Below are 25,765 nucleotides of genomic sequence, written 5' to 3'. Positions count from 1 at the left end.
ATTGTGTTTTACATTTTGTACAGGAGTTGAAGGGGTAACTGTAACCGCATTAGTGTTTACATGTTCCAATTTTGGATGCGAGACAACTTACATGTGTATGCATATTTTTTGTAGATCTTCTCATGAAATATTTACATTTTAAATTTCAGCTCATTCGAATCATAAAGGGATTTTTGGCAATTTTTTTTTTTAAAAAATGTGAGACCCAAGGTGGCTTTTAATTTTGCTAATAAAGCGTAAAGAACTTTATTTACAACTTTTGTATCTTTGGTGACCCACGCTAGAATTTTCCGGCAAAAATTTGCGTAGAATATTTTAATCCTTAAATGTCCTTTTTGAAAGGACTTTTTTGGATTTTCTCGAAAAAGGGTCAAATTATCCCCATAAAATACCACAATATAACTCTGATAATAAGAATTCTGTCAGGCATTAAATTACAACATTTTTTTCATTTAGTATAATGCTTCCTTCGATCAAAAAATTAAAACTTTGACTTTGAAATAAAAAAATATCAGACTAGCTGGACTATAATTTTATTATACAAAAATGATCTACTCACCATGCCCTTTCAGAATTATAAGGTCGCTATTCTGTTTCAAAAATGCAGTTGGACAGTGTAATTATTATTCAATATGTAATAAATATTTTAATATGTATTGCTATCATTTTAATTTCACTTAAGCAAAAGCTTTACTTTTTAAGAATTTTTTTTAAATTTTCAACTTCAATCCAACATAAATTTTGTGCACAATGAGAAAAATGATTACCATGTGTATTTCAAAATGACGTAAGGAAAAAAAATTTTAAAATATTGTTAGTCAAATTCTCCAAAAGTTTTGATTTTCCTGATATAACAATTACTACATGTTCGATTTTAAAATATATGCTAAAATTTATTCAAATACAATGATAATCCTAGTAGATAAAATAAAAAAGAGTATTAATTAATCATGTAAATCTGAATAAGAATTCATTTATAAAACAATATTAATTGTAAATTACTTGCAAACTTTGAAAAGTTTTAAACAAAATTTGTGCCATATCTAATTTAAGCCTACTGTTATCATAGATACAACGTTATTTTTATAAAGTGTACTTAATTTTTTTTAATATTTTCTTTTTCCAATTTTATAATACATTCTATTTTGACATGGTTGTTTAATGTAATTGTAACTGTGCGCTAATTAACATTTTAAAATAATTTCTTCACCATCATAGTATGATGTATAGTTCCTTAAGGCTTTTTCAGTTAAAATAAAAAGTTTAAAATAAAAAACTTCTTTAAGCAAATGGGGGTTAAATACACATATGCACACATATTCACATACTCTCACGCATAACTCCTATAACCGATGAGAAAAACTTTTAGACGCCATTTTGGAATAAATTAAAATAAAAATCTAAATGATTTGATATGACTAATTAAGAATACTCACATAAGCTTTTGACACACACATATGTATGTACACATGAACAATACATACATACACCCCTACTAGAAAACACACACACACGCGTTCGCACACATGTGTCTTGATTTTGCTTAGATACACTCACACACATGCTCGTTTCGGAAAAGGCAATTAGAAATAACAAAAAATAATAAAATAGAATCAGGGAAAAAGGGTTAAAACTCATATGGGACTGTAAAACTTGAAATGTATAATTAAAAATCTGGTTTTTCCTTTCAAAGTAACAAAAAACACACATCCCATCCAATGACAACGTCTAAAGAGCTTAGATCAAAGGTTAACAATAATAACAAGGGTTCAACGGGTGGGGGGTTAATTTGTCAAAATATTACAAACAACAAAAAAAAATAATGGCAAAGTGTCCGGTTTTTAGAAAATTAAAATGAAAACTTTAAATAAAGTTTAATAGGTTTTGTTTTGGTGTTAAAATGACACTTTTTCCAGTCATATAATCAGCAATTACCCTTTAACCTCTAACCCCTTTTTATGTGGTAAATATCTAAGCACGCATGTGTGTGCATGCATGTTCATGTGTAGATTATAAGACTAAGATTTTAACTCGCCACTTAAGTAATCGCTTAACAATTGGGTTATAAAAACCCTTATTTTCATGTCCCTTTTATGGATATGACATACTTACACATGTCCTTAGATTGCATACATATAAATATAAATATAAAAACCGGTACATATCAACACTTTATACCACAATATGTAAACATCTAAACATTTAAACACACACGACTAGTAGTAGCAGTAGTTGCTGACTGTGGAAACATTCCTTTGTAAGGATATAGTGACATTTATACGTACACACATGATCTTATGTTATTGCAAATGTTTTGCTGTTTTGTTTACATTTTTTTCCATTGTTTTTTTATTTTATGATTTTATGGTAAAATCTATCCCATTTCCAACCCTCCGATTTTGTATTGTTTTGTATTGTGTATTTTATGCGGATTTCAATAAAGAAACTTGTATTGAAATTTATTTAGTAATAATAGTAGTACTTGTAGTTGTAATGTTAGTCACTTGAAATTATTATGGGAGTTTTCTTTGTATGGGACAGAGTTTTAAAACTTGAATTCATTTAGCTCTAGATTCTTTCACTATGCTTAACTATGCTTAACTATCTAATGATCTATAATCAAACATGGTAAAATGGGCGTTACGCCCATTTTACGGAGGGGCCTATTTCTGGATAAATGCTTACGTCTGCAAACAAAATTTTCGAATTTGGGACGATACTAATCCACACGAGATCCAAGAGCATCCAATTCATCCCGAAAAGGACACTGTTTGGTGTGTATTTTTGGTTGACAGCGTTATCGGTCAATATTACTTTGAGAATGACTTTGGTCGGGCCATCAATATATAGCTCTATGGTTTAGAAATGTTTTTTTTTGGAAATAATTCAGTAACTTGGGAACTATTGGAGATATTGTTACGAAATTTCACATGGTTAGAGCTGAGGTATTTTATTGGCTCTAATGGGGGCCAGTGCGTGGCCACTCAAATTTGGTCACCTCGGGTCAAAATTTTTTTAAAAAAATCGCCAAATATCCATTTATGATCCGAATAAGCTGAAATTTAAAATATAAATATTCCTTGAGAAGATTTGCAAAAAACACTCCTACATGTGTAAGTTATCTGCATTATTTGAAGAAATATTTAGGTTTATTGATTTATTTTTTTTAATTTTGCTCTATCATTTTTTGGTTTTTTACATATGACTGGTTTACGGAGGGTGGATTTTTTTCTAAATATAAACTGTCTTAACGATAAAATTCTTAATAAAATAAACTTGATATAAGTCCGCGACCGGCAGACATATGCTACTACATTTTGCACTTGCATAAGTGTAAGAGCGAAAAAATAAGAAATGTGAAATAGTTGTACTCTCATCTTCACTACAAGACAGGCATTGAAAACTGAAATTTAGATATAATACTAATCTGGAACAAAAATAATACTGTTTTAGTTCAAATGTAGTAAATATTTTTTTGGTTTCTTTATGGGGAAAATAAATGTTGAAATTGATTTGTAATTTTCTTTAAGAATATACATGTTAATTAACCTATTTGTAACCTATTTAGAAACTTCTAAAAACCCATTTAAGCATATAAAGGTGAGAGAAAAAACATTAAAAATAGTTTATAATTCTAAATAATACTTAATATGTAGTGTAGATGCTAAAAAAGGTACAACTATAATATGAATATAACTATAATATTTATCCATAAACAAAAGCAAGAAACGATATGAGACTGAATTGTGTTTTCTATGCATGTGAGTAGTCTGTGTAAACTCTGTATATGAGTTGCCGATCGTGGCTATAAGCTATCTCGTCCCTATAAAAAGTTACACGCATCCAAAGTTGGAATATGTAAAAAGTGCCGTATTTTTTAAAATTTTTCCCAAAAAATACCTATTTTTTTCTTTTGCAGAAAAAAATTTTCTTTAAGACAATATAAAATTTGTTATATGGTCCGGAAACACAACTTAATTCAAAAACGTTGAAAGTAAAATTTGGCTCACTTAAACTTTGCCAATTAAAAAAAATAATTAGGTTTGATTAACAAATTGTAAAAACGCAAAGCACTGATCCTCGAAATAGCTCCACATTTGTATAACCCTATATGTTATTTAGAAACATACAAAGGCTTTTTACTATCACATGGTAGATAACGTCACAGTAGGCACTTTTCTAAAAAAATCAGATTTAAGGACATTTGGATCTACATTAGTTCCAAATTTTATTATGATATCTTTAACCATCAAAATTTTATATTAATTCAAATTTTATATTTTTCTTCATGGAAAATGACCATTATAAAATTTTTTTAGTTTTTAAGGCAAATGACGTCCGAAAATTTATAAAATTATTTAATTTTTCTAAAATATCAATCTCCAAATACTAAAGTTTTCAACAATATCAAATACTTATACAAAAAGCCTCTTCAGAAGCCACACAAACCTTACCCCCTTTGAACATTTTTAACGTTTTTTTCATATATTGAATGCAAAATATTAAATGTAATTTATGAATTCAGCCATATAGTGACTTAAAAAAAAGGTTGGTATAACTCATTTTGCATGCAATATATGAACAAATGTCGCATCGTTAAGCTTTTTAAACGAATAAACAATTTCTATATATCGCACATACACTTTGTTTTAATTAAATTTTGAGGTAGGAAGCGCTTGATGAAATACCCTTTAGGTTTGTAAAGAAAAATTGCTATTTTCTTTCAAATCATCCCTTATTATTTAGATTGAATCCAAATCACTATTAATTTTGTAAAATAAAGTAAAATTAGTTCACAGATGTTATAAAAATGTTTAGTCATACTAATCCGAAACTTTTCACTATTCATTTCGGAAAACTGAAGGAGCTAGCTGGCTGAAATACTCCACAAATACTCTCTGTTGATAAGGTTTGGCATTGAAAATGAGCAATATCTGTCCATGATTTCACCTAGCTCCCATACAAATGTCCCTCACTTTTAATACACACAATTACATATATTCAGTACTTTATAATGTACAAAAATTCACTGGTAATTCAGTTGATCTTAATTATAACAGCGCCTATGATAAACTAACTGACTGACTAAAATTTACTGCTACCATTTTTATACAGTGTCATGTACTAGTAGTTTCATGAATTATCTATCTAATGGACGAAACTATAATGATCTATTTCTAGAGCTTTTACCAGCTTTAACAGTTAATGTATGTTAATAACAGTTAATAATCAACCTTTTTGATAAGTAGAAATTTCGACCACTGAAATGTTTATAAACATGCTGAATGTTGCAAGCAGCCGTTACAGACTGTTAAATTCAAAACGTTAATGCAACTTCGTAATGATATATTGATTATGCGGCAATCCTGCAATCCAAATTCCAATATTGACTTTTTCTTTGTAATTTATTAAACATTTATTTTAATTTACTTTAGCATATATAATTATAATTTCAAAAACTCCTATAATAATATAACTTGATGCAACTATCGATTCTTTTAATTATCTGCAGCCAAGTTCCTTTACTCTTATCTTATGTGTGGTTTCTTGTTTGTGGCTAAACTATTTGCCTTTTTCTAGTATATTGTTGTACAATTTTGTTTTAGGGTAGAAAATCTCTTAAAATTATTCATATTAGCACTTCTTAAACACACATATTCAACATCACACACACATGTGTATGTGTGTAAACATATGTATGTATGCAAGTAAGGATGTGTGTCATAGGATATGTGAATTTACATTTAGCTTAACAGTCGCAGACTATGTGTCAATTTGTACACCAAAGTGGCAGAGAAAAAATTGAGAAAAAATAAATAAGGAAAATAAGGAAAACACACGATATAAATATTATGATTTTTTTTTTTTTTGGTTGAAATGATAAGGGTGAGTAAAGCCCAGTCAGTCAAACAGCCAGTCTGCCAGCCAGCCAATATCTGCAACAAGTTGTTTGCTTTTTATATTCAACGTCCTTGTAGTTTTCTCTACTTGTTGTCACATAAGTGGACTTACACACATTGAGTTGCCATGAACAATATAGAAAATAATAGCAAAAAATGATAATAAATGTATAAATATCACACACACTTATATGAAGCTATGCAAACACATGCAGACAAAAAAAAAGGACATAAACTAAGGAAGGAAATGGTTTGTAATAATGTATTCATTGTAAAGTCTTTTATAAATGTTTTCTGGGCCCTAAAAACTTATAGACGCATAAATGAATGGTAAATGTTAAAGTCGATGCTGATGATAATGATGCTGTAGAAAGATAAAGATTACTATCTTTGTAATGAGGGTGCTGGAATGACGTTGTGTGTTGTATTGTAGTTAGTTAGTTTTAGTCAAAGCTTTAACTGTTTTTGGAATAGGCCTTTATGGGTGACAATAACTATTGGGGCAAGACAATAGAGTTAAGAAGAAGTAAGAATAGTTAAAAGGATATTGATTGTAGGCATTTGCATGCATTATTTATGAATATATTTTATGATTGACATGCTTGTGGAACAATATTTAAGGGTATTTCATTGGGTTTAAACAAATATATTTTAATAATTTTTGGTTTAATAATCTCAAAGACTAGCTGAGAGGAAACAAAGATTTTCGATAAGGCATCGGATACAGGTTCTTTATGGTCATACAAAATTTGAAGTTGTTCAAAAATTTTAAATTCGCCTTTGTTGAATTTTATCCAGGTTCAAATTGCAAATTTTATATAAGAAGGTTGTAAAAAAATATCACTTTTAAACCGCTTACCCAATTAAATGGTTAAGGTGTAATCATAATTAACCATAATAACATAATAAGAATATATTACAAAATAAATCATGTTTTCATATGGTTGAGGTAGAATCATAGTATGACTGGGCTCAACCATAATATGATTATGCTAAAACCTATCATGTTGTACGTTTTTTCACATAAATTCATAAAAAAAAATTTAAATTTAACATATAAAATTTATATGGTAAAACACAGGTGCTTTAAATTCAAGTTGATTCAACTGTGTTCTTTTTTCGATTTGCTAAAATTTTTATATAAATTTATATAAAGAAACGTACTTATAATAACGTTTTTCTTTATAACTCCTGAATTAATCGAGTCTCCATCGAAATTATTTTGCACGAATATATTAGCTATGTTTTTTTTGAATTTTGGAAGTAAACATTTTTATTCACACCATTAAAAGGACAATATATTTGCCTTTAAAATGGAATCAAAAATTATATTGGTCTTTGGGTAGTTTCAATGTTATGGGCAATTATTTGTATATAATTTTGGACAATTTTAACAAATTTTTCAATTTTCAAATCGCGATATTTTTGAAATGAAATGGGTTTTCGATGAAAAAGTCATTGATTTGAGGAATCCTTTGGAACCGTAATATGTGTGGTAAATTTCATTAAAATCGAAAATGTCAAATCCGAAAATAGCAATTTTCTGTCCGTTTTGATATGGATTCTCCCTATAAAATCCAATCATATTGAGTGTATGACTTAAAAAAGCGATATTTTTCAAATTTTTAGCTTTTATTTTGCAACATTTGTAGAATAAAAATGTATTAAAAGTATTGGCCATTTTTAGTCATGACGTTTTCGCATCTTTCCAACTTTTGAGGCCAAGCACGAATCAGGCCAATATCGGATATTCTGTTCCAAAGTGAAGCGTATCCAAGAGAGAGTTCTGCATCGATCGAATAGGGTGAGGCAAAACTTCACAACCACTTCATTCTAAATACTTTTTAACAGGTGTTGCAACATCTGGCCGAGTTTTTTCATGATGGCATTTTACGATTTCATGTATGGCTGCAATTTCTGAGTATTTTTGGCCAATGTTCAATTCAATCGAATCAGTTCCATTCGGTATAGGTTCCGTGTGATGGTCTGGTCAGATTTCAGCAGCTCATAATAGATAGGAAACTTTTGCTCCCACCAAATACAGAGAATTACCTTAGCGCCATGGATATTTGGCTTTGGTTTCGATTATTCTGGTTGTCCGTGCTTCACTTACGACCTGTTAAGCTCCGGGTTATCATAATGGATCCATTCTTCATCGCTAGTAATGATTCGGTGCAAAATTTATTTTTTTTATAGCGTACAAGCATCATTTCGGAAATGCAAAATCGTCGTTTAAGGTCTCTCGACTTCAATTCGTATGTACCAAATTTTCCTGCTTTTGAATGAATCCTGCTTCTCTCAAACGTTTTGAAATTGCTGCCTGAGTAGCTCCCAATGATTTTGCAAGCACTTGTTGAGTCTGACAACAATCTACATGGAGTAATGCCTCCAATTCTGGGTTTACACACTTTTTTTGGCTGTCATAGGTAATCTTTGTTTTCCGTGCCAAAGTCATCACTTCTGAACCGAACAAACCATCTCTCGCACGTTGGCAGCGATGTAACACATTAACTATAAGTTTTGGTGACCAAGCGGTGTACTTCAGCGGCACATTTTTGTTCAAATTAAAGACGATATGACGATTCGTTGGTACAAAATTCGTCATTTTCAAACCAAAAAATAGGTCTTAGTGGTTAACACTATAATCTTCAATAACTAAGTGATAATAAATGACAGATATATACCCTTTAAAATGACATACAAGTTATTAAAAACAAAACCTGCTTTCAAAAAATACGTCATCTCACAAAAAAACTCAAATTTTTTAAGTCATACACCCAATAATATCGAATATGGTTACCATAACCATGTTTTTTCGTGTTTTTACTTCCTCGTTTTCATTTAAATCAAATGTCTTTAACAAAAAGTAGAAACAAGCAACCAAAAGAAATAATCAAACAAATTTTGCAATAGACAATTGTACGGAAATTTCCTTTACATCAACAAGTGGCTTTAAGACACTTTAATTAAATTATAGCAGAAAAAATATCCCTTTAAAGCTCAAATTTATTGAGTATCAAAATGCAAATGAATTTTTTTTTTGTACAATTACTTCAAATATGGAAAACCCTACTTAACACATGATGGGTGAAAATTATACATATGTACAAACCAACACACATATACAATACACCGGGGGTAATGGTGAGGGTGGTAATGGCAACAAACAAACAGAAAAAAATCAACAAGAACAACATGTATTGTTGACTACCAAAGAAAATATGGGACACACACATATGATGAAGAAAAAATAAAAAGAAAACAACAAGTAATCTACACATATTCACATATGACTGTCTGTCTGTCTGTCTCTATATGTGTCTGTCTGCACGTATGTGTGTTTACTTGTACAGACGAAAGGACTTTCTTGTGCATGAAATACGAAAAAAAAGGAAAAATCGAAGACGACCTTGGCCTTTTTTCTTCAACTTTTTTTCTGTTTTTTCTTACTGTTTTTCAGCCAGATTATATGTGTATGTCAGAGAGTGTATATGAGTATATGTGGGTGTAACGTATGTGTGTTTGTATGTCGATTTGTCTGGGTGTGATTGTAATTTTATGCGGATTATCACCCCAGGCAATATTAGACGTTATTTAAGAAAAACCCAAACAACTTGACAACCTAGCCAGCCACCCAGTCAGTCAGTTAGGACAGCAGCCAGCCATCCAGCTAAAGAAGCCAGCCAAGCCAAGCCAGCACAAACAAACATTTGTTGATTAAGGTCGAACACACACGAACTTATTTACAAACAAACACACACTGATATCAAGTAAATAAGACAAGACGAAAACCAACAACAAACAAATGACCAAACAAATCAACCACCTCCATACTCCTCCTCCACCTACTTCTCATAACGGCCATGTAACTGTTGTGTATGTCTGTAAATATGTTCAAGGACGTTTAAAAATACCGGAAGTTAAAATATTACAACACAAAGAAAATGTACACTTAAATTAAATCATCAGCATTATTAAACCAAAATGAAAAAAAGTAAAAACGAAAATAAAACGATTTGTTTTTGTTGTTGCTGTTTATTTTTATACCAGTAATGGACAAAATTTGAAACTTTTTCAACACCTCAAGATCTAAAGATGAAAAAAAAAACCAAATTCATTCATCTCACTTTTGAAAATATTCTTAACAGAGTTTGAGTATATTGAGACTGTGTTTTGGCAGAGTGTTGTAACGATGTTGATGTTTGTGCTTGTTTACTTTAAGGAGGTTAATGATTATGCTTCCTTATAAAATATTGCCAGGAATTCATGGTGTTAAAGTCATCATCAACATCATTAACAAATAACACAAGCTCTCCTTCCTTCGTTTTTTTTTTTATACGAAACAAATTTACGAAATGGAAATTATTATTAGCTACACCAGTTCCAGGAGTGGTTTGAAAAGATTAACAATTATTGAATACTTTACTAGCTTCCTTCACAGTCACACACTCTCTTAGGATATATAGAAATATCACTCAAGTTCAAAAACAAAACGATAATAGCCATTATTTACATACAAGAATCTTTCAATAACAGGTCAATAGCAAAAAAAAGGCTTGAATAACCACTACATAGATTTGATGCATCATGGCTACCTAAGTATAAAAATTGTAAAATTTGTCAATTCGATGGAGAGATAGATTTTTTTTTTAATTTTTATGTAAAATTATAAACTTTGTCAGACGTTTCTCCTCATAATTAATGATAACTCAAAAAGAGTTAGAAAAATTTAAATTGACATAGCTTTTAAATGGTTTATATATCGGCTCAATACTTTAACAAATTTAAGTAAACACAAGTAAGAAAGTATGGTCGGTCAAGCCCGACCATATAATACCCTACACCAAGTAAATGAGTAAAAATATTTTTCTTTTATAATATCAATAATTTATATTCGTGAGTGATTTTCGGAAGTGGGCCTTATTAAGAGCTATGACCAATTATGGACCGATCACCATAAAATTAGGTCGTGTGATTTATGTCTATATGAATGTTATTTATGTTGGATTTTGTGTATATACCAAAATTTTTAAGTGATTTAAGCACGTTAAAGTGATTTTCGGAAGCGGGTCTATATGGGAGCTATGACTAATTATGGACCGATCGTAACAAAATTTGGTGACATGAATTGTGTATATATAAAACTTATTTGGAGCGAAATTTGTGTAGATACATATATAAATTAAACATTTATGACCGATAAAGTCCAATTTCGAGAAGACATTTGTATGGGGGCTAGGTGAAATAATGGACCGATTTCAGCCAGGGCTTGGTCCTTTGGCCGAAAAATAATATGTACCAAATTTGATAAAAATATCTTCAAAATTGCGACCTGTACTCTGCTCACAAAGTTTACATGGACAGCCAACCAGCCAGCCAGACGGACATCGTTTAATCGACGTGATTCTATGTCGATCGGTATACTTTAATGTAGGTGTTAGACCAATATTTTTGGGCGAAATCGAAAACGGCAAATATTTTTCAGATTTATTACTTTATCGTAAAGCCACATATAATAAGAACAAAATGATATATCGAAAATAAAAATTTATGGATTCTTTACGAATTTATTCAGAATTAAGTGAATTCGCTCATTTTCACAAAATTTTAGTTTTTTGTTTGGTATACATAGTTAATGTTCTTCTTTCGATTAGTTGAATTTTGAAAACATTTTCCCGATGTTATGTACAAATGTCCATATATATATCACGTTTTAATCGGCTCAGTAGTTTCGGAGTTAAAATAACAAATTTAAGCAAAAAATATATTTTTTTCGAGAAAATAAGAAATTTCTTTGTTTTAAAAAAATCATGAAAAATCGAAAGTGACAAAATTTTTTTCAGATTTATTACTTTATCGTAAAGCCACATATAATAGGAACAAAATGAGATATCGATCATAAAAATCGATGGATTCTTTTCCATTTTAATCACGATTAACTGAATTCGCTCATTTTCACAAAATTTTAGTTTTTTGTTTGATATACATAAAATTGAGTAGTTAATGTTCTTAAAGAGTAACAACACATGACGTATTTCTCCCGCCCCTCTTATGGATTCTGGTAATTAATAAACTAGTTACTTAAAAAATGGACTTTATGAGATTTAGAACTGTGCATACAAATTTCCTTCCTTTAGGTTACCTAATTTGATCAGTGTCGAATTGACTCCCTGTGATATCGCAAAATACGTAGACATCATTATAGATATTATATAATTCTGGAAACTTAATGTGGAAGGTAATGTGCAGAACTAAATGGCTCGGAAGGGTATTTTTGGCCCTGGGGGACATAATTGATCTCTCAACAAATAGAATAGTTGGCTTCATACGTACCCTAAATCTGTTGGGAAGAAACATTTAAGGCTGCACAAAATCCTATAATAATAATAATAATGGACCCAATTGCGCTCAACCTATTGGAGGCTGTCTGTGTTATGAGTTCCACTTTATATAGAAACTTCTTTTCATTTTATGGGCTCTGGGAAATTATTAGTCAATTTATGAACTCCACTTTCTAAGCTGAACTCCACTTTCTGCATAAATTTTCGTTTTTTTTTCCATCTTTAGAAATGGTGTTTAATTTGCGCCAGTACTATGACCAGTTTCAATGCCAAGGCGAAATGTTGAAAAATATCAACAAAAAAAATACAGAAAGTGAAAGTGTTTTTCTTTGAAAGAAAATATATACATCTCTAGTAACAGCAGTAGTAGGAGTAGAAGACTTCTTTCAGCTTGTTCTAGTAAGTCCTTGTATAAATGCGAATCTGTGTGCGAGTGTGTGTCATCGTTCATATAATTGTATGTCTTGAAATGTTGATATACCATGAAAGTCTTTGTTGGCAAGTCTGTGCTTCATGTGTCTGTCTGGTGTATTTTTCTGTTTTTTTGGTTGTTGCTGCTGTTATTGTTATGTTGTTTGTGCAACCGAGCATCGAACAGCAGCAATTTATACATATATATTTTTTATTTTTGCACAAAAAAGTGACGACAACAATGAAATCCATGAGAATATTGTCGTTGAGACAGCCATTCTGTATTTTTTTGTCGTTTTTTTTTTAAAAAAAGGAATATTTGCGTTTCTTATAGTCTAGCTTACCTGTTGCATTTCCTTGGGCAAATAAATGCTGAAAATATGAAAACAAGAAAAAAGTATTAAAATATTTTATAGCAAAATGTAGTATATTAATGACAAAAATTAAAAAAGAATAAAGCGTAGAAAAAGAAAATGTGTGGACAAGAAATTGTTAAATATGAATTGAAATTTAGGTCACTATGTAATTAGGAATATCAGCTGAATTTCAGAGATTTAATCTATTAATAAAAGTGACAGTTAATTTCGAAGAAAGAATCACACAATTTTACTACTAATTGATAATTCAAATTGAAGAACAAAATTTATAAAGCTTTTTAAATCCTTGAATTTCACATATGCTCCCCATTAAACAGTCTCTACTTTAAAGGCATTTTTGTAAAAATTTCCAAACACCAACTATTTTCAAATCCTTTTTTTTAATTTAAATACAATATAATTAGTTTTTCTCATGCTCACATAAATAAAAATCTTTTTCAAATAATAACTATGCCATTTACTAGTATGTATGACCATATAAACTATAAAAACGAACTAGATAGACTTAATCCTTTTTATTTCTATGAAAACAATAACAACAATAATAATATACAATTTATTTATTTTATTATTTTTTATTTTTTTTTTCAAAATTTTATTACATTATGCTGTTGTTGTTTTCATACTCGTATTAACAAATTTACGGCTAAAAAGCCTTTTTATAACACGATGATGCATTCATTTATTCATTGTATTTGTTATTTAGATCATTTCATGCAGTTTTAAATGAAGTGTTTTGTTTATACATAGTTTTAGTTGTTGTTTTGTGTAGTTATTATACGTTTTTAGTATTTTTTTTTTTATTTATTTTGTTTATTATTTATACATATTTCCATAGATTGCCACAACCATTAAGAGTTTGTATGAGAGCATGAGTATTTTGTAGACAAAGGCTAAAAAAAAGTGCAACAAACTAATGCCAGTTTTGCTAACATACGGACAGACAGACGTACATACGATGCCCCATCAGTAACGTAATTAAAATTTTCCATAAACGAGAACAAAAATTGCAATGTAATTTATTCAAAATCTTTTACGATGCTACAGAGTAGCGAAATATCCCAGCAATAGTTTTTGTATACAATACTAATATCTAAATATAGCTTTACATAAAATCGTCTAAATAAAATACTATTATATACAAATATCTTTATAAAAACAACTGTTATACACAAGATTTTCTAAAGAAAATACTGTTATATATAAGATTTTCTATAGAAAATACTTTTATACGCATAACTTTCTATAGAAAATACAGTTATACACAAAATACTGTTATACATACAGATTTTATATAGAAAATTTTCTACACATAATACAGAATACAGTTATACACAAAATTTTCTATCGAAAATTTTTTAAAAATTAAACATTTTTATAGAAAGTACTAAGAAATAGATGAAGCGCGTTGTCGACTTTTAAGTCTCTTTTTAGTATTTAGCACATTTTATATAACCTCCACAGTACACCACCATAGTGGGGAGGGTATAATGCAGATGTTTATAACGCCCAAAAATATTAGCCTAACACCCACCTTAAAGTATACCGATCGACTTAGAATCACTTTCTGAGTCGATTAAACGATGTCCCTCCGTCCGTCCGTCTGGCTGGCTGTTCATGTAAACTTTGTGCGCAGAGAACAGATCGTAATTTTGAAGATATTTCAATCAAATTTGGTACATATTATTTTTTCGGCCCAAGGATGAAGCCTATTGAAACTGGCTGAAATCGGTACATTATTTCACCTAGCCCCCATACAAATGTCCTTCCGAAATTGGACTTTATCGGTCATAAATGTTTAATTTATATATGTATCTCCACAAATTCCGCTCCAATTAAGTTTTATATATACAAAATTCATGTCACCAAATTTTGTTCATGATTAGTCATAGCTCCCATATAGACCCGCTTCCGAAAATCACTTTAACGTGCATAAAGCGCTTAAAAATGTTGCTATACACACAAAATTCAACATAGTTAAATTTAATATAGACGTAAATCACACGACCTAATTTCATGGTGATCGGTCCATAATTGGTCATAGCTCCCATATCACTCAAAAATATAAATTATTGAAATTTTTAAAGAAAAATGTTTTTGCTCTTTTACTTAGTGTAGGGTATTATATGATCGGGCTTGACCGACCATACTTTCTTACTTGTTTTTCTATGCTTCTGGAAGTAACAATAGAATACAAAATTTGTTCCAGGACATAAAGGGCGAACGGATTCTGAGATATTACATGTGAAACCAGCTGGACATTTGTAACCAAATGAAATAAAAAAACTTATTTATTTAGATATATGGAATGGAACTCCATGAAGCACTACCGATCATTTGTAATGCATAGAATCCTAGTAAAATGAAAGTCATTTTAGCCGCTTTAACGTATGCGGAATAAAATTGCAACAAAAATGTTGACACTGGCAAAGAAAAAGTACATAAGCTATTAGTGTTTTAGGATTTATTTTGAATTACGTTATGTTTTGCCTTAATACTTTAAAACCCCATGTGAAAATAAGCTAAACAGTTTTTGAGTTACGAGGAGGTTGTGCAACCTCCTCCATTTTCGAAATAACGGTATATCTTGAACACAAGAGCTAACCAAAAAAAACGGTTAGCACCACTGGATCTTGACAGAAAAAAAGTGTCAATTTCGTGCAGAGTGTAATTATTGGGTGTACAACTTAAAAATTCGGGACTTTTTCGAATTTATAAATTTTATTTTGAAACAATTGTGTAAATTGCCATTATTAGCTATGAAATTTTGCCATTTTTCTGGCTAAAAAAAACTGCTCTTCTTTTGAATCAAGCCTCTATTCCAAAGTGAAGTGTATCGCAGAGAGAGCATTCTGCATCGATCGAAACAAATATTATTCGGACTGGGCATGGTCTGGGCTATTAGGCGTGGGAGGCAAAACTTTCCATCCACTTCATTCAAAATAATTTTTAACAGGTATTGCAACATGTGGCCTAGCTTTGCCATGATGGTATATAACGGTTTCATGTCTGGCAGCATATTCTGGGCATTTTTCGGCCAATGCATTCGTTAAAGGTTCCCTATGATGGTCTGGTCAGATTTCAGCTGCTCATAATAGATATGATCCTTTTGCTCCCACCAAATACAGAGAATTACCTTAGCGCCATGGTTTTAGTGTCGATTCGGCTGGTTAGTCGTGCTTCACATATGATCACTTACGCTTCGGCTTATCGTGATGGGTCCATTTTTCATCGTAAGTAATGATTCGGTGCAAAAATGATTTTATTTTATAAGGTCTCTCGGCTTCAATTCCTATGGTACCCAGTTCTTTTTGGATGAATCCTGCTGTTCGCAAAAGTTTTGAAATTGCTACTTGAGTAGCTTCTAATGATTATACGAGCTCTTGTTAAGTTTGACAACAATCTCCATGGAGTAATGCTTCCAATTCTTAGTCTTCTAACTTTTTTATATTAAAAATTTAGCTATTTTTCAAGATGAATATTTTGTATGCAAGATTTTTATGGTTTCTCTGGAAAATTTCACTAATTTTCAAAAGTCTTATTTTCTAGGGAGAGTTTTGCTCATTTTGTCTAGGACGTTTCAAAAATTTTTAAGAGGCTTATTTTTGCAGACAATGGTTCTTGTTTTCTATAGAAAATGTTGCTCAGTTTCAAGAGTCATATTTTCTTGATCATACTAAAAACTGCTGGGTTTTGTATCATACATTTTTATAGTTCATATATGCTGATGTTTTGTTTCTTTTAATTTGTCTCACTCTTGCTCTCTATAATATATATTTGTGTTAGCCTGCCACTTACGTTCTATTGTACATTAAAAAAAAAGTTCAAAGTTTAAACTTTTTTGTGAACAATAACAGTATATAAAAAACAAAATAGAAAAAATTATAAACTACAAGTTAAACATTCAACTTGATGAAAATATAAAAATAATAGAATAAACACACAAGTTTTAAACATACATGCAACGAGTTAGAGAGTACTTTCAGCTCATGTTAGTACAAAATAATAATAAAATAAAAAAAACTAAAGTTTTTCTATTCAATGAGTGTTATAAATTATAAAATGTATTATTAAATGCATAATCGTACTATAGAACTTATTCATATGTATGACTATAGGATTATCTAACCCCTTGCTGTATCATATTCCCCACCCTTATTTGTTAAGCACAAGCAGGCAGGCAGAGTGAAGTGTAGAAGATATCAATTTACCATTTACCATATAATTTTTAAAATTAAAACACACATACATTTACAAATATATATCCTGATAGGAATAATTTTCCTTATCCTATTTAATGTTTTTTTATATTTTTATTTTGTTTGTTCATTTTCTACTGTTTTGTAAGTGTTTTTCAAATATACTAGAATATAAAAAAGTGTTCATTTAATATGTGTAGAATTTTTATAATTTCCTTTATTTTTTTTTTTTAATAATTATGCTTGATATTTCCATATTTAATGCTAAGTACATAGTTTATTTTTTTTTGTGAATTGTTTATCTACTCGTACTTGTATTAGAGAGGTTAAACATTGACTTTTCAAAGTTTGTTAATATTTTATTTCATTTTATATAAAAATATATTTTTTTTTGTATTTCTGCTATACCAACCTGTTTTTATTTCTGAGTATACTATGTATATATCTATACAAATTTAATATCGAAAGTTTAGTTCATATGAGAAGTACATATATTTACTGGCTAAATTAAGCTATAGAAATATTGATATTATAAATTTTACGCCTATATTTGAAGTATTAGGGGTTTATATGCATTTATGTGTCGTCCCATCAATAAAGCAATAGTGTATAAGCATAATTTGGTGAAATTCTACTTCCAAAAAGTAGGTCAAAAGATCAATTGAAATATTACTTTTGTTCTACACCATTTCCAATTGTATTTCAGAAATTTCTAATTATATTTCAGAAAATTCCAATTGAATTTCAGAAATTTCCAATTATATTTCAGAATTTTCCATTTATATTTCAGAATTTTCCAATTATATTTCAGAAATTTCCATTTATATTTCAGAATTTTCCAATTATATTTCAGAATATTCCAATTATATTTCAGAATTTTCCAATTATATTTCAGAAATTTCCATTTATATTTCAGAAATTTCTAATTGTATTTCAGAAATTTCCAATTGTATTTCAGAATTTTCCAATTGTATTTCAGAAATTTCCATTTGTATTTCAGAATTTTTAATTTATACTTAAAAAGTTTCTAATTGTATTTCAGAATTTTCCAATTGTATTTCAGAAATTTCTATTTGTATTTCAGAAATTTTCTTTTGTATTGCTATTAGAATTTTCTGAAATACAAATGGAAATTTCTGAAATACAATTGGAAAATTCTGAAATACAATTAGAAACTTTTTAAGTATAAATTAAAAATTCTGAAATACAAATGGAAATTTCTGAAATACAATTGGAAAATTCTGAAATACAATTGGAAATTTCTGAAATACAATTAGAAATTTCTGAAATATAAATGGAAATTTCTGAAATATAATTGGAAAATTCTGAAATATAAATGGAAAATTCTGAAATATAATTGGAAATTTCTGAAATATAATTGGAAAATTCTGAAATATAAATGGAAAATTCTGAAATATAATTGGAAATTTCTGAACTTCAATTGGAATTTTCTGAAATACAATTGGAAATGGTGTAGATGTCTACTAACACAAACATTTTAAACTCAATTATTTCAAAATGGCAAATTATACACTATTGTTCTATTAAGGGGACGATATAGCCTCTACAATTTGTTAAAAGTTTGAGACAAATTCAAAATTATCTATTTTTCTCAAATCCGTTTAAGTTATTTTCTCAAAATCTCTTCATTTCCATTTTTCTGATTAAAATAGCCTCAATATTATTGATTGCATGACTCAAAAATGCGGGATTTACAATAGATGACGTATCTTTTGAAAGCGGTTTTGGTTTTCAATTACTTACATGTCATTTTGAAGGGTACATATCTGTCATTTATTCTCACTTAGTTCCCAGTAAGCACCAAAGCCTCAAAATTCCAAGCACTTGAACAATTTGTTGGAATTTGACTTGAATGCAAATGTAATTATATTTTAAACATGAAAAATATTTGAAAATTTATTTATTTTTCAAACAAAAAACATATGGTTTGAATTTATGTTTCCTTTTTACTGGAGAATGCTATTGAAATAAAGTGTAATACAACTGTAATTCAATTGCTTGACTATAATTCAAGCCTTGAATTACACTTGCTTTCAACTTGAATTCCAGTAAAAATGCTTATTGGGTTATTGAACATTATAGTAAAAACAACAAAGTTTCTTTGCTTCGAGAATGTCGAATTTTGTACCAACAAATGAGGGAAGTTTTGCTTTACTTTTTTAATTTGAAAAAAAGTGCCGCTGAATTACACTGAAGAATTGGAGGCATTACTCCATGAAGATTGATGTAAAACTCAACAAGAGCTTGCAAAATCATTGGGAGCTAATCATGTATCAATTTCAAAACGTTTTGCCAACAGCAAGATTCATCCAAAAGCAGGGAAATTGGGTACTATACGAATTGAAGCCGAGAGACCTTGAAAGACGATTTTGGATGTCGGAAAGGATGCTTGAACGCTATAAAAGAAAATCATTTTTACACCGAAGCATTGCTCGCGATGAAAAATGGATCATTTACGATAAGCCGAAGCGTAAGAGATCGCATGTGAAGCTCGGCAAACCAGCTGAATCGATAACAAAGCCAAATATCCATGGCGCTAAGACAGGCGCGGATCCAGAGGGGGTGAAATTGGAAACGGTTGACCTGGATCCGCTAGCAGTAGGATTAATTCAGAAGCAGGGAAATTGGGTACCATACGAATTAAAGCCGAGAGATCTTGAAAGACGATTTTGTATGTCCGAAACCCGAAACGATACTTCAACGCTATAAAAAAAATAGTTTTTGCACCGAATCATTACTTGCGATTAAAAATGGATGCATTACGATAAGCCGAAGTGTAAAATATCGTATTTGAAGCCCGGCCAACATGCCGAATCGATACCAAAGCTAAATATATATGGGGATAAGGCATTCGCGGATCCAGAGGGGGTGAAATAGAAATTAACTGACTACTATTTCTTTCGATCGATGCAATATGCTTTTTCTGGGACACGATTCACTTTCGAACAGAATATTCGATATTGCCTTGATATGTTCTTGACCTCAAAAGATGAGCAGTTTGTTTGGCTCGGAATCTATATGCTACCGCTATAAAAAACACCCTTTTACAAGGATCCTGAATTAAAACATCGACTGCGATTTAATATAGTATTTGCATTTCAGTCCATCCACTTACAAATTCCTCCACCTAATAACTTTACTATTTATGTGTTATATAATGCAAACAAGACAAATGTTATAGAATAAAAATTTATCTTGCTTCATCAATGATGCAAATGATTTATTGGTTTTTTAGTAAAATAAAATCAAACAAAAAATAATAATAACAATATGCCTATAGTAGCAACTAACTTATCGCTTGATATTAACTTTTTTAATACAGAATATTATTAGTTTTATTTTTGAGGCTTTGAATTTTATGATTTTTATTGTTTTAGTTCTAGTATGTAGTTATTTACTGTTACGGTGAATTCTGAAAAATCTTTATTTATCACATATATGTATAAAAATTTATTTGTATATTTGTTTAAACATAATACTGTATAAATAATGTAGTTGTTATTGCATTGATAATGTATTTTTGTAGTCAATAATCATTGATATTGGCGTCATTGGAAATGAACCATAGACAGCCGTAATCACACTAATTTCAAGCAAAAATGAAGCGTGTATCAATTTAACAATTAAACAATAATCATCATCTGGTTTTCTGTCTTCTTCTCTTTCTCTCGTTCTAGCAGTTTAACTTAATAACTTTTTTTCATAATTATTTGCTTATTTTATTGTCACCAATATAGACACATACATACATATAATAGAATCTGTGTATGTTTAAACACATCTATACATATTAAAAGCTTATAATGCCAAAATCACTAAGTCCAATTTTATGAAAATTTATTTTTTTATACAAAATGTTAGTGTAGGTACATTATAACAAGTTAGAAAGCAAAAGTCTTTCTACAAGACTTTACTTTAAACAATCCTGCCTTGAAATATAAAAAATATTTAAAACAATTCAGCCTAACCACAAAAGCATTAAAGTCTATTTTAAGTATAAGGAAATGACCATTACTTTAAATTTTGAATTGAATTTAAAATCTTGTTTTATTATTTCAAACAAGCTATTTGTTTTGAAATTTTGTAAACTTTTTGTATTTTTAATTTATATTGAGAAATATTTTGAATTATTTGAATATACATACATACAATATGTGTTGGAAAATTTTTTTTTAAATATTTATTTGGTACGGAAATAATGGGACATTAACAAAAATTAAACATTTCATTTATGGTTAGGCTGAAGATTTTTGGTTCTTTGGTTTTTTGGTTCTCCTTTGAAATTTTTAAAACGCAATTAACACTTTTGGAATCTAAGCTATCAATATACTATACTCTACCTATTAAAGTATATATGTAGTTTCATATTTATTTTGTAGTATTAACGAAACTCCTATCCCGTTTTGTTATTTTCTTTCAAAATTTCATCCAAAAAAAGGTCATTGATTTCGCAATAATTTTTGTTTGTTTTTTGCTGTGCATTCGTTAAATGCATTTTATTGAGGTGTGTGTATCCGTGAGTTTAAAGCGTGTAGAGCGTCACTTACTCTCACTCTTAATATTTACAAGTTGTATTAACACACTCATGTAAATGAGTAGACTAATAAATACGAGTAATATTTAATTCATATGTTACTCTGTACAAGTAATAATCACGTACGTGCATAATACTAAACTTATGTTATTTTGGAAAAAAAATTATAGTATTTGACTAAAGCTAATAAACATTTTATTTTATATTTGTTTAAAAACAGGTACAGCTAGCACTCGATTTTCATCAGAGGGATAACAAGGGTACTGAGATCATAAATTGAGGAAGAATATAAGCGTAAGACGTTAGTCATATACATATAGTGTTGACAAAGGTACCGCTTTCTTCGAAACTCTTCCACATTTAGTAATTTTAATTTTCCATTTTTATACACTACATACGCCCTTGGCAGGGTAGAAAATGCATTCCAATTTGCCAATTGTCTAAAAATTTTAGTATTCAGTGATATTCTTTGAATTATTACAAATAAATTATAATAAAAATGAACTTAAGCCTAATTAAAAATTTACTTTCAAATTATTTTTTGAAAAGTTTAATCAAATTCTAGTAATTTTTGATACTTCAGCGCTATTAAAAATCTGGAATATGCGCTCATTTTTCGGATCGTAAATGATACTTTTGTTCTGGAGAAATTTGTACCCTATCCGCGACTCGTCTAAATGAGTCTTTTATAGACCCCTCTTGCGATCAGTTTCCAATAATTTTTAAATCATTTTTGAGTAGTTTTTGAGTCGAATCACTTTTTAATTACATTGTCCAACAAATTCAGACTTTTTGATTGGAACAGTAGATCATTTATGTAGAATAAACTTATAGTCCAGCTGGTCTGAATTTTTTTACTGTTTGTCAAAGTTTTAATTTTTTGATCGAAGGGGGCATTATACTAACTGAAAAAAATGTTGTAAGTTAATGTCTGAGAGAATTCTTATTATCAGAGTTATATTGCGGAATTTTATGGGGATAATTTTTGTGAAAGACCTTAATCCTCTATCTCCTCTCTTTAGTCGTCAGTTTCACTGTAAAAAAAATTCAAAATTCAACAAAGTATATACTTTTAATAAAGATTTAGGAAGTTCGACTAATTTAAAAATGGAAGGAAAGGAAAAGGCACTTTATAAGATCAGAATGTATATAAATAAATTTGAACCAATATTATTGTCATTATGTTCTCCAAATATTAATATCCTTCACAGTTAAGAATTCCTTTATGAACTTAAAATTTCACTCTGATTTAAGTTGACCTATTAAAAATGTAAGTTTTCCTGTATTTACATAACTAATTTTCTGTTTCTGTTTGTCACATAGAGTTTCTCCGTAATTCCCGGAAAATTTTACACGATTAGGAATCCTACTAGAGATTTATATGTGGTATATAAGATACATTCCGAAGATTTGTGATATTCAACAAAATTGGTAATCAATTCTTTTACTTAAAATTTTAAGTTTCAGACTTGTTTGAAACTGATTTTTCCAACCAAAAAATCCATTTTGCACCACAATACCTACAACTTGCACAAAAATCAAGATTGGCTACCGATGCGAAATAGTCTAACTCTAATTATTTTATATTATTTCGGTAACGGTATTTTAACCTTTTATTGTATGTCTATTTAGGTTAAGGTTACTATAGGTATATAAAATGCGACTCAGACGATTGTTACACTCTAACATATTTTATTGATAATCTTAATTAATATCAATGCCAATTTGTCCTTGAAACGATTTTATATTAATTATTTTTACTCAAACTGATTTCTCACCTTAAAAATCATTTTGTATGAGGTCCACTTGTAATGTGTGTATGTAATAACGATAACAAAAACAATCTACGACGTAGAAAAAAAAAACTATATACTTCTACAATACAGGCGTAAGTATCTACACAGTACACTTATAGATACATATGTATATATATTGTTGTAAATAAAATAAATTCGCACAAAAATTTCGTTGTTGTTATTATTTATCTTTATACAAAATATTTTATACAAACTGCACTTGCACTATAAAGAAAAAAATTATTATAAATACAAACTGCACACACAATTGTATGCAGTGTAGTAGACCTTGTATATTTTTCTCGTTCACATTGCACTGATAAGATAATAAATATGGGCCTTTTGTGTGTTAAAATCTAAAACAAACTCATAAAAATTGCATGTTTTAGATACCAAGGAGTGTGTGTGTGTGGTGATGGTGCAATCTATGATAGAACTTTTTGGAAATTTTGAATGCATTGTAATGCCGTGATTGAAATGTGACTAATTTGTTTTTCTGAAAACGTTAACTGTTGATTCATTTCATAATAATTTCAAATAAAATTTAGCTTTTAAATTTTCAAACCAAGAATTTTTTGGTTCTGCTTTGCTTTGTAACAGCTAAATGTAGAGCAAAGACTTGGTTCCTAAGTGGTTGCGGCAACTTTTTATGATTTTCACTATATCCCAATAAGCATTTTTACTGTAATTCAAGTTGAAAACGTGTGTAATTCAAGCATTAAATTATAGTCAAGCAATTGAATTACAGTTGTATTACACTTTATTTCAATAGCATTCTCCAGTAAAAAGGAAACAAATTCAAGTTTAAAACATAATTCCATTTGCTTACAATTCAAATTCCAACAAAATGTTCAAGTGCTTGAATTTTTGTGGCTTCGGTGCTTATTGGGTATGGGTGGCTACAGCCAACAAACAAATAATAATATTTGAGATGGATTCATAATATAGTTCTGCTCAACATGTTTTCATATTGTGGTTGAGTTGTTATCAAAATATGGTTGGAGTCAAATTTGCAATAACCATTATGGTCATATTATGGTCATGTTATCTAACTACACAATTTTATATATATCAAACAAAAAAATAAAATTTTGTGAAAATGAGCAAATTCACTTAATTGTGAATCAATTTGAAAATAATCTATCGATATTTATGATCGATATCTGATTTTGTTCATATTATATGTGGCTTTGCGATAGAGTAATAAACCTGAACAATTTCTGCAGTTTTCGATTTTTCATGATTTTTTTAAAACAAACAAACTTTCTATTTTCACGTAACAAATTTATTTTTTGCTTCAATTTGTTATTATAACTCCGAAACTACTTAGGCGATTGAAACGTGATATATATATGGAAGTTTGTACATAACATCGGGAAAATGTTTTCAAAATTCAATCAATCGATAAAAGAATATTAACTACACAATTTTAGTTAATTTTTTTAGAATCAATCGATATCTTAGTTTATTCCTACTACATGTGGCTCTGCGATAAAGCAATAAATTGGAACAAGTTTTGCCGTATTCGATTTTTCATGATTTTTTTAAAACCAAAAAATTTGTAATTTTCTCATAAAAAAATATATTTTTAGCTTCAATTTGTTATTATAACTCCGAAACCACTTAGCCGATTGAAACGCAATATATAAACAGATTAAAGGTTCTGTAAATATCAACTTTTCCCAGTTTATTTTAATAACATCGGACTAACTCTTTTTGAGTTATGATTAATTATGTGCGGAAACGTCTAACAAAATATATAATTTTACTTAAATTTTTTTTAAAAAAAAATTTTTTTTGGACAACTTTTGTATTACTGGAACCACAATACATCAGAACTGTGGTGGTTTAAAAAGCCTTTAGAATTTTGTAGATTTTTTTTTGGCTTGTATTATTAATGATAATGATTATAACATGATCGCTGAATCATAATATGATTAACGAGAGATTAAATTTTGGTTAAGTTGGATCATATTATAATATTTTAGAATGCTACGCATTAGTCTTATTTATTACGGTCATAAACAAACCATAGGTAATATTGTTTGTCTGCAATCATAGTATGACCCTGTTTTATTATGGTCACCCCTAACAAGTTTTATGTTTGTGTATATGTACCGTGATTTTTCTTATTGATTCTTCCGACTAATTTTCCACCTTGTCATATTCAAATATTCTTATAATCG

General features: G+C 29.3%; 1 long non-coding RNA gene across 2 annotated transcripts in view; it reads right to left on the bottom strand.

The window, feature by feature from the left end:
* The window catches only part of LOC135956819 (uncharacterized), a 128,535-nt gene that overhangs the window by 63,117 nt on the left and 39,653 nt on the right, over positions 1–25,765 (bottom strand). Inside the window, exon 2 of one of the 2 annotated variants that reach the window (XR_010576389.1) lies at positions 12,997–13,024. This is a non-coding gene — a long non-coding RNA (uncharacterized LOC135956819). Of the gene's footprint in view, positions 1–12,772; positions 13,025–25,765 lie in introns of those variants that run through there. The other variant, XR_010576388.1, reaches the window with a different exon arrangement.

This window comes from Calliphora vicina, chromosome 4 (assembly GCF_958450345.1).
Source record: "Calliphora vicina chromosome 4, idCalVici1.1, whole genome shotgun sequence".
Lineage (NCBI taxonomy): Eukaryota > Metazoa > Arthropoda > Insecta > Diptera > Calliphoridae > Calliphora > Calliphora vicina.
Note: the sequence above shows the minus strand (reverse complement) of the source record. Positions and strands in the feature narration are given on the sequence as shown.